The 11,678-nt window shown below is 35.8% G+C and overlaps 1 non-coding gene across 1 annotated transcript; it reads left to right on the top strand.

Moving 5' to 3' along the window:
• Nucleotides 1-10,659: 10,659 nt before the first annotated feature.
• Trnaf-gaa lies at nucleotides 10,660-10,732 on the top strand. The gene has a single exon. It is a non-coding gene; the product is annotated as a tRNA-Phe (tRNA).
• Nucleotides 10,733-11,678: the final 946 nt, after the last annotated feature.

The following is an 11,678-nucleotide window of genomic DNA, read 5'->3' on the forward strand; positions in this document are numbered from 1 at the left end:
CGCCGCACTATTTTGGACACACATGCATATTTACATCATACATACATTTGTATTTATTTCTTCCTTTTATAAAAAAAAAGAAAGCATCCAAAGCCTGCACCCCATTGTGTGCCACTTTAATCCGAACTAAAACTCCCTTTATCTCCGCTGAACCGTATGCCCCCGGTGCCACTGTAAAGTATTTCGTTGGAAGCAAGTTGAGCCTAAGCTCGATTGTACGATTTCTGTTCTGATGCAGTCAGTCTCAAGTCGTAACTACTTGGAACTACCCTCAGTTAGTCAACATATTGGTTTCTTCAAGCACCATTATTGTCAAAACGGCTTTGCCATGCTGTTTGCCGCGACTGTGCCGAATGACTGCCATATTTCTCTGGCGACTTTGTTTTATGCGGAATCAGGTTATCTGGTGTCGGATTTACTTCAAATAAAGAGTTAAGGAGATAACTCATTTCTCCTCAGAGTTCGGGTATGAAAATAGAATATGTTCTACATCTTCCGCACTATTTTGGCCGCAGGTTTCACAATGTTCGGCATCATCTAATTTGTAGCGGAAGTAGTACGCTCTAAAGAAAGGAGGCATGCGCACTTAGTTGTTGAGTGATATTTTAAAGTCTGCTTCGTCATATTTTCTTGTCAATCAGTTTTCTATGTTTGGTATAAGTCTGTGCGTTCATCGACCACGATTCGCGTGATCCCGTCGGTATTTTCACTGTTATATTGTGCGACGTCTTGTCTACGCGTTCCAGGACTTTGTATGGGAATCACCACGGCTCGCAGTCATCGTTTCATTGACCAAGGGTTCAATCGAATCCAGTTATGAGATGACCAGCGCAAAGTCTGTACACTGATCGCGGGTTTCCTTAATATATAATGTCGTGTCAGATGCAGTTGCCCAAACCTCTGAGCCGTAGAGAATAACGGACTTCAGAAAACCAGCCAGTAGCTTCCTTACCATACGCCTTGGCCATCTTGTGTTGAGCATAAGCTGTAAGCTAGCTAGCTTGTGCTTCTGTTTGCTTTATGATTTTCCGCTTGCCTATTAGTAGAAGCTCTGCCTTCTTCTCAGCCAGCTCGAGGCACATTGAGGTTGGCCAATCGATGATGGTAGCAACTGTTACTGCCACACATCGTTCCAACTCAGATAAATGTTTGGCAAGAACTTCCACCACAATGTCTTCTGCGAACACTATTATCGTCGCTTCCAAAAGAGTTGTCTCAGTACCAATCCCTATAACTGTGCGTTCTACCAGACCAGTTTGGTTTTCGCCCAGCAGAATCCTATTTGGGAGTCGTTGGCGATCAGCCATTTAAAATACGCTGGGCCGTTGTATTTTCGTAGCGCTGAAGTTTGCCAATTCGCTGTGTTGAATTCACGTTTTACATCCAGTGTAAACAATTAGGCAATACTCGATGTTGCCGCCCTTCCACCGTTTTCCTTCTATTGGCTTCGCTTCTATTTACTTATGTTCTTAACGAAGTTTGTTGTATCGATTGTGGAACATCCTTTACAGAATCCGAAGTAGAGCCTTCTAAACATACACGTATGTACATATGTATATGTACAGTAGCGCTCAACAGAAAATGATTCTAACCGTTTGGTGCATCCATGAAGGATATAGTTTTAAATGAAAATTTTCAAACACTGCCGAAAATGAGATTCCGTTGATGCCTGACATCCTGTAGGTGCATGTCCATCAAAATTACCCCTAATTATGTGCTCCATGTTAAGTTTTGAAACGAATCCGCAAAAAAAACCCGCAACCATCTTTTCTTCCTTCCAATCTGCCACATTTGCTGTGCCACACAATTCACGTTTTTCTGTCCACGAGCGTTTTTTTATTTTTTGTGTTCCTTGTTGCTCCCGCTCGCTCTTGGTATTCGATGGGGATGCGTTCGCTGCGATTTGTTCAGTGTCTGGTACATTTAAGCGACTATGTAATTACGCATCACTTTTCTTTCCTCTTACACTCTTGTATTATTATAATTTTTTGTTATTTTGCAATGTTGTTCATTTTGAATTTGTTAGCTTTGTTGTTATTCCTGAGCTGCGTAACTGAACTTGACCCACAATGTGTGAGAAAGTTTTTGTTAGAAAATTGCGTGCGTGTTCATGTTGCTATTGTACTTTTTTTTCATGAAATTTTTTTTTTGTTTTGTGAATCTTATATCGATACATATACATATGTACATACATTAGACTGCATCACCAAAAAAAGTTGATGTTTTTCCGCAGGGATTACAAAATTTATTATATTTAAAGACGTCCACCAAAATATTTCGGAAAAATATTAAGATTTGTTACTATAGCGTTAAAAGGATTTTTAAATATTTTTATGCAGATTTTTTAAGCTTAATCTGTTTTGTCATCTGAGGGGATTTTTTCCAAAAAAAACTTTAAGAAACCATTTTTATTCATAAAAAACTCCATTTTTTGGAGGTATTTTCAAATCGGTCCAGCTCAAATAAATCTTAATATTTTTCCGAAATATTTTGGTAGAAGTCTTAAAATATAACAGATTTTATAATCGCAATGGAAAAACAGTACCGATTTTCTTTTGTATGGGGCGTGATGCAGTCTAATGTAGCACGTATATGTATGTATGTATAAATGTATGTTAATGCAGGATTGCGTGTCTCCTCTTAATTTGCCATATTATCGCGGACTTGAAGAACAATGCAGTAAAAGTCTAATTTGATTTAAATTATATGGTTTCTAAAAGCCAAAATTTGATTTTTTATTTGTCGTTTATATTTAGTAAAGAATATCAAGTTAAAAAAAAAATTACTACGTGGGAAGACGAAGGGTAGCCGGTTAGACATCCAAAGGAGTTAGGAATCCAGGTAGTGGTTTTGTCCATTAAAATTCAATTCAAATCAATGCTATCGAGAATATTGATCGCCATGACTACCTTATGCATTGGAATGCATTCTTCATAAGTCGATAGATATTATATTTTATTTTTTACGTTTAAGGAAATAAAATAAGAATAGATTGATCCTCCAAGAAAATTTCGAAAAGAGCTTGAAATACACACGAAACAAAACCTAGCGTAGGTTGCAGGTAGGATCGACTACATTTTTTAAATAAAAAAAAAAAACACTTTAAAAATCAAATATGTTCTGAAAAGAGGATTTACAGGCCTCGAAAATGATGTACAAAGCTTTAATGGAAAATGTATTTTGGAACGAATTTCCAGCGTTGTGCCATCTTCAGTGGTGGAATTGTTTATTCGAATTCGAGCCGAACCCTGTCGGAAAAACCAACCGCGAAGGTCAAAAATTGGAAAAGTGGAAGATCGGCCTAGCTCGGCAAACGGTTCGAAAACACCCACTGGCCCAATGGCCATGGGAAAATGGCCCAAGAACGCCCTTATTTAGAATTTGGCCCTACCTCACAATTCGTTTCAAACCCCGCCGAGGTAGGGCGTTTATGAATTGGGTCTTCTTGAAAAATTTTCTGAGATACGGCGTTTCCAAACCGGCTGGAGATATAGGTCGATATTCCTCTCACCCGTCGGTATGTACTGCATTTTCAGATCTTTTGCAAAGTGTGGCTAAAGAATTCTTTTACATCTATGTACTTGAAATTAATGTGTTTAAAGGCTCTTTAGCAAACAAAGGGGTATCCCGCAGTTTTATTATAATCATAGCAGCACTTCTAATTTTTCGCGTAAACCATAGCTTCTCCGACCACTGAGCGGCGGCCAGAGTCAAGCGGATCGGTGCAGACTAGCAGCATACTTAAATTGAAATGGCGCTACAACTGTTGGATTAAGCTATGAAGAGGGTATCGGCAAATGTAACACGTGGGAGCAGTGTTTCTTTCCCTTGTTGCGACTGTACTCTAGCCTGAGGTGAAGTGCCAAGTCCGCGTCAGTGCAGTGCGCTAACAAGATCGAATCAGCCTCCAGACTCGCTGTTTACCATTGCTGTCAGTGCGATGAAATTCACGGACCGCAGTATAACTAGGCGCTGTTCTTGCGACTACTTAATCGCCCGATTATACTAAAACCCGGAAGGAGTGCTTGTTGAACAGAGATTGCCAAACTCTCCCCTTGATCTTGCAATCGGGTCTGGCGGTATGGTGCCCGTTATGCCAGATGCGCGGCGTGATCAGTGGAAAGGAGGAGTTTCCGCACGGCCACGACGCTTACCGGTAAGGAAAGGATGTGTTTCCGAGCGGCCCGCGAGTTGTGTTTGTGGCAGGGCCGGCGGTCTAGTTCACGACTAGTTTCAGAGCCGCGCTGCGTTTGTTTTTCATATTGATGAGGTCTCATCTTCTTCGGATTTTGTCTGTCCTTGCCATTGATCGGGGAACGGCAGCAATAGTCGCTGTTTATATTTACATACATATGTATGTATATTTGCGTGTTGCATATATTAGTCGCGTATATGGGTGGTACAGTATATTTAGGCCTGAATCCTACATATATCATTCTTCTGCTTTTCGCGATATATGTACATATGTATGTGTGTATGTATTTTTATCTGCCACTCAACTTCAAATTTGTCTACAACATTCAATAATAGATCGAGTGTTAACTCATGCTATAGAGAATGAAAAAGATATATACATACATCCGCAAACACATTTATAAACTTAACTAGCCCACTGATCACATACATATGTATATAGCAACAACACGCTTATGCCAATTCTCCGGAAATCCATATCAAAAAGTTTTTGGGACAACGCAATCAACAAATCAACGCATACAAGAGAATCGTGCAACACGAGCATACAAAATTTATTTATTCTGCAGCACACCAAGAAATGGGTGAAGAATTTATTTATTCAATATGTTCAAGCAAAGAAATACTACTTAAATTGCAAACTAATCGACAAATCAACAAAGTCCAGCGTAAATCAAAATGTGAAACGGAAAAAACCTTGAGTTTCCGCTTGACTTTTTGCATGGAAATTGCAATATTTGAACTTTGCGCATGCGCACCTACTTACGAGTTCGAACTTGATTACATCCACACGTACATACATACATATGCAGGTACTTACATATGGACACACATGAATTGTGAGCGAAATATAAAATCAGCAATCCCTTTAAAGTTGTGGGCTAATCACTTGCGGGGAGCTCCTATTCGTGGAGCTCGTTTTTCCATGCATGCATTTTTATAGCTAAGCGTGCGCGCCTGCTTTCCGATGACGCTTATGTATCTCCATTGCGTCCGCAACAATGTGGCGCTGTGTGGCGATGCAACGCACGCTGCTCTACAATTTACAATTGATTGCTGTCATTAAAGATGAAAAATTCTTCAAATGTCTGACAGAGGTAAAGGCGTTACTGGCCCACAAAGCACACAAAGCATGTTTACACATACTGAAGACAACAAAAAAAAAAAACAAGTAAATATGCAAACATATATATGTATGTATGTATCTACAGGTTTTCTGCATAAAAAAAAACACTTCTATAAATATGTATAAAGATCAGCAAGATCAACAAAAAAAGCAAAAAAAACTGAATAAATACCAGTAAGGTAGGATTTCTACTTCTCATTCTTGTTTGCTTGAAACCCCCCATTTGCCCCTTTCCTAGTGGTTTTCCATTCACTTATGTACATAAATATGTATGTATTTGCAAACATCCGTGCACGGTGCGCCACACCTAAGCGACCATTTTGTCTGATGAGCATTTTAAAAGTTTTATTGGCCTACACTCCTTATTTGGCTGTGATGATTTTGCGCTGGTGTGAAGGTGATAATTTTCGGTTACTTTAAATGTATGCAATTTTTTCCAAGTTTTAACTTTTAAAGAAGTCATTACGAAAGCATAAACCACGTCATTATGGCATTGGCACAATGCTATAGGCTTGGAGGGGGAAGGAGTCAAAATATGTGCCACCACATTAAGGGCGATCTTATTACAAAAAATTCAAATCTTTCACTATTAGCATTAGAGTGGTTCCCCAGTGTTAGTAAAACAATAACAAGCCATTCTGATATATACTTTTTACTACATACAGTGTTTGTCATAACTATATGACACCAACATATTGACAAGTTTTGACTGTTTATTTTGTGTTATTTAATTTTAATTATTTTTTTTATAAAAAAATTTTTTTTTAATTTTATAAAAAAATCATATAAGTAAAAAAATTAAAAAAATTAACAAAGTTTCACCAGAATTCCACCAAAAATCTGTGAATTAAAATATTTGTTTGCATTATTTGTTACTTTACTGTGGGCCATGTCGGATCTGCCATTTTGCATTTTGTTATTTTGACACTTTATTCTTTATCAGCAACCTTGAAGCCCCATATGCATAAGTTTATATGAAATTTCTGCGTGCTAAATTGGGTAATTTATTTCAATAAAATTAAAAATTCTAAACCTCAGCAAAAAAAAAAGAATATTTAAAACTTTTTTAAGTATAATAAAATTAAATTCGACTTTTCTAGCAGGGAGCAACCCACTTCAAGTTATTTTCGAACTGCAACCTTATTAACTTGTTTCTGACACCCGTAATTCAAATAAATTTTGATTTAAAAAAAAATAGGTGGCAACCCTCCTTGTACAGTTTAGAAGAAAAGGCTTTTCTAAACCATGTCGATTGATACCCATACTTTAAATAATTCTTTCAAATTAATTAATTTAATTTTAAACAAGTGGCAACCCTTGTAAAACACCTCAATAATATTCTAAGAGCCGGTTGCTCAAAGCCTGGTTGACACTAATCATCGGTTAACATCGTTATCGACGTTTTCGACTCCATGCATATAACACGGTGTCGGTAACGTCGATAACGATGTTTAACCGGGGATTAGTGTCAACCAGGCTTTGAGCAACCGGCTCTAAATGTTCAAAACAAGGGCTTCTTAGCAATCTTTCGTATGACATCCATATTTTAATTTTTCATATATTTAGTTTGGGAATAATTAATTTTCAAACTTCAACCTTTTTAAGCCTCATTCGTCTGAAACCCACATTGTAATACAAATTCCACATAAATAACTCTCTTAATTCAAATTGAATTAGATTTTTTAAACAGGTGGCAGCTCTCTCCATGGGTATGGAATTGATTTTATACATACATCTCCATACCGAGTTCCAGTGTGGTGGAGCCACAAATACTTTTGTATGGTACGTGCCACGCCCCTTTGTCAAGTCGAGATGACAGCTATCCAATGTTTTAATTGTTCAGTGTGCAAAATTTCATGATCGGTTGAGCAGTTAAAGCGTGGAAGCGTAACCAGCAAACAAACTCACTTTCCACCATTTTAATTCGTGTAGCAAAAGGTAAAAACATTTAATTTTCAAAGCTTTACTTAGAGTTCGAGGTTTTTCTTCATTTTACCCAAAAAGAGCTGCGCAAGAAGACAAATTATGAAAAAGTAAATTTTATTTGATTTTTCTGTAATAAAATGTTGCACCTACTTAAGTGCATATACATATATGTTGAAATATTAAAATCACATTTTCAATGAAAGTCACATTTTGGTAGGCTGAGAGCTATTTTGTACCAATTGTGGTAGGGGAAAAAATATTTTAGTGGCAACACTGGTTCTGGTGCATAGTACGTACACACGATAAATCATATAAGGTGCAATCCCGTATTCCTCGGACTCGGACTAGTAAAACTGTCAAAAAATAAAAACTCACTCAGAGCGAGAGAGTAACATTGAAAAGTACGGGATCGCTTTCTAGTAAAAAATGGTAACTTCTGTCAACTTCAACATAACCTCAAAATTTTGGGTGTAAATTTTTGCTTATTTTGTATGTAAACACAATCAGCTCACACATGTAAATAACCAAAAATACTTTCAAATTCATTAGAATCCACTCAAACAAGTAATTAAATACTTTTCAACATGAATTAGCAGAGTACACATTTCTTTTGTTTACAATTTGGTTGCCAAACACACTACAGCTGATCGTTTGACACATTTACCAGAATTTACCAGCGAAAAATTCTCGGACTAAAACTGGTAACTTCTGACAGAGAGAGAACCGTATTTACTCACTTTTTTGTCCTCTCAATAGTCAGAAAACCGAGTACGGGATCGATTTCCAGTAAAATCTGACTGATTATGACTATTTCTACTATAACTATAACTTCAAATACAAATATCAAAAGAAAAATGTCAAAAAGGAGGACACTTTAGAAAGTAGGACATTTAGAAGCACACTTTATAAGGGAGGGCAAGGCTTAAAAAAGGAGGCCTGTCCTTCCTAAAGGAGGACGGTTGGTCACCTTATATTTAAGCACTGCGTAATCGAACTTACCAGTAAAATCTGCACTGAGAGAAGAATAAACCATATTGTATTTCTTTCAAACTAAAACGCATACAATTTGGGTCGTTTTCTTTGTTCCGCACTTCACAGATGCTTTTTCATATGTAATTAAGAAAAACCAAATAAAAATCAAAAACTACAAGTTACGTTAGACGGTAATTGAACCTAAGACCTCTTGGGATTAAACGAATAATAGCTGCACACTCAGCTACAGTAGAAAATGTAAATGGGGTTTCAAATGTTCAGTTTGAATAATTTTTTTTTCAATCGCTCAAACAAATTTTTTTAAGTTTGTTTAAAAAATACTTTTTCTGTTTAAAATTTTAATCGCTAACATGAAAAATCCGAAACGGGCTGTTTGACAAAATCATGTTACTTTTTTTCTTAGTGTAGTAAAGATTTGACTGGAATTTTACGGTGAAACTTGCAATGTGGGTACGTGAAGAGGACGGAAATGACTGACGAACTTGGAAGCTTTACTGGACTTTTGTTGGATAAATTTTTACTAGTATCTAACTATTTGCCAGTAAGAAAAATAGCTAATGGCAGGATGCTGGGTGCAATTTACACTAATAAAAGAGTTGTTTGTGGGGATACATATATTATATAGATACGAAACACTCTTTTTAAATGGCCAAAAGCCATTCTCGGGTCCGAAACTAAACTTCAAATCATGAAAGTGAAAAATTGAAAACCTCCGCTGCAATGAGCTGAAAAGTACCTATTCAAATAATTGTTTGCACGATACATTTTAAATTTTTCACTCAAAGGAAAACAGTAAAATATCAGAATATTCGTTATTTGGAAGACGCATGTTTTTCATTCTTCTTATGTCAATTGTCAAACTTTCACAAACTCTCCCGAAAAAAGTTTCGGCGATCTCTGGCTAGGGAGTCACAAATTATTCACTCAAAATGGCTCTCAATAGTCCGACAACTTAACAAAAGAAACAAGAAATGGACAGTGGCAGAGCAAAAAATAAACGGCATGAAATTAATGAGAAAGTTGCGACAAAATACCTATTGTGCATTCAAAATTTTTTTCGATCAAAATAGGATGTAGTGAAAACTAGCCTTTACTGTCAAAATTCGACAGTTTTTCTAGTTTTTTAAGACCCTTAGAGATGTTCTCTAACTAAGGATGTCGTTTCGATAACTGTACGTTGAGAGGGATCGATAAATTTCGATAACTGAAAAATGTATATAGATATCGATATTAAATGATAACTCGATAAACCGTGGATACCTCTATCAATTTCGATAACTCGGTTAATTTTGATAGCTTATTTTGAAAGTTGCAAAAACTTCGATTCGATAAATCCACAAGTTTCAGTAAATCACTAAATATCGATAATTCGATAAGTTCAAAGGACTCGGTGCATTAGATAAATTTCCATAACTTAATAAATTTCATTAACAAATTTCGATAAACCCATAATTTTTTATAGCTCGATAACTATGCGTAAACTTCGAAAACTAATTTTCTGTGTCTATAAAGTAACTCAAAATCTTATGTATTTCTCATTGTTTTCATTTTCGTCTTTAGCTTTAATTTTGCCTTCACTGTTTCTGAATTCACTCTATCTGAATACGAAAAAGAATCTGCGAATTTCAGAAAAAAAGTGTATTAAAAATAATTTTCGTATGAGGATATTTAATAGAAACTTGTAAAGAAAACAAACTACCGATAACGTTTGCATGACTCCTGCACGATTTCACAACTAACTTAAAGGTATTTTTGTCATAGCTAAGTAAAAGTTAGTTATTTATCGAACTCCCGCAAAAAAGCTAACTAGAAGTTGGTTATTCTAATCAATTGATAATTTTTTTTCCGCAGGGTATACACAAATAGGGAAATCTATAAACGACGATTTTGGCCGTAATTTTCAACCAATGTTGCAGCCATAAAAACTCTCCCCATCTACAGAAAAATACCTTTAAAATGGTGTTCTTGGTTTTTAAATCGGTTCGGTAGAATCGCCAAAAAAAAAACGGAGACAAAATTTATGTTAGCGTATTAATATATACATAGATATGTACAAATGTAAATGGACATACATGTGTACAAACATACATACATAGAAGCCATATACATACTTTGTTTGTTCTATATTTAGAAATGATAAGGAGAATCTATTTAGTATTCACCTGACCATAACTGTATATGTATGAACTTATAAGTAAACATAGATATATATATATATATATATATACATATGTAAATAGGAATTCTGTTTGCATATGTACATATTGAAAATATATATTTTATATGTTCGACGATGTTAGATACTCGCTAGTATGTATTTAAGCTGCTGCATGCATACCTAAACTTGTAGTGAGTGTTGGTGTAGCGAATACCTACTGTACGTGTTATCCGCTGTGCGACTGGCGGTGGTGATAACATCCGCCGAAATAGCTCAGTTGGGAGAGCGTTAGACTGAAGATCTAAAGGTCCCCGGTTCAATCCCGGGTTTCGGCAAAAATTTATTTTACATTTTTTTTTTAAATTATTATTATTTTCTTTAGTTTTATTTTATTTCTTCCCTCTTTGCACATATTTATGCACATAATATGTGCTACATATGTATGTGTATAAAATAAAGTTAATTTTTTTTTTTTTTTTTATAACTTTGGCAAAAATGAATTAACATCATGAGTGGCTCTACATATTTCATAACGGTCCGGTTGTTGTAGTTTTTTTAGTCGCAAAGTTTCTAAAAGGGTTGTTTCGTTTCCATTTTAAATATTTGTTTTGCATATGTACATTAATTTATGTATTTGTACACACATATTTCATAAATATTCAAAAGTGTCTGGTTCTCCAAAATTTTTCCCGGTTTCCATAAAAGGTACATAAATATGTATGTATATAGAAAATGTGCTTGAACAAGGTGCATCCTGTTGACGGACGGACAAGAACTGCAACTACTCGCAGCTACTGAATGTGGCCAAAAAAGCATTTGGTTTCTTGCGCTGACGTATTTTCGCCTGCGGTGATTAGCACTTTTACGGTACATGGGTGAAAAGCATTCGACTAAAACGCTAAAACGTGAGTAGTACACGCGCACATACATAAACAATATTAATGAATACAAAAATATAAGAATGTTTTTATGTATTTTTAAGATTTGGCAATAGATAGCCGAATTAGTGATACAAACAAAACAAACGAGGCTACTGGGAAGGCGTTTTAGGGCAGTTAAAAAGCGTGAATTTTTATCGCGATGTAAATTGAAATTTATTATTTATTATCCTTCTATTTATACATATACATACCAACTGTAAATAACTTCTCATAAAGCTTTTACATCTATATATGTATATAGAAATGAAATGTTCATATTGGGAACATATGTATGTATGTCAGCACCTTGAAGGGGAATATTCCGACTAAAAATTGTATCGCTAGGTGGCGCTGGGGTCGG

Source organism: Rhagoletis pomonella, unplaced genomic scaffold (genome assembly GCF_013731165.1).
Source record: "Rhagoletis pomonella isolate Grant_MI unplaced genomic scaffold, Rhpom_1.0 Rhpom_scaffold_00007, whole genome shotgun sequence".
NCBI lineage: Eukaryota > Metazoa > Arthropoda > Insecta > Diptera > Tephritidae > Rhagoletis > Rhagoletis pomonella.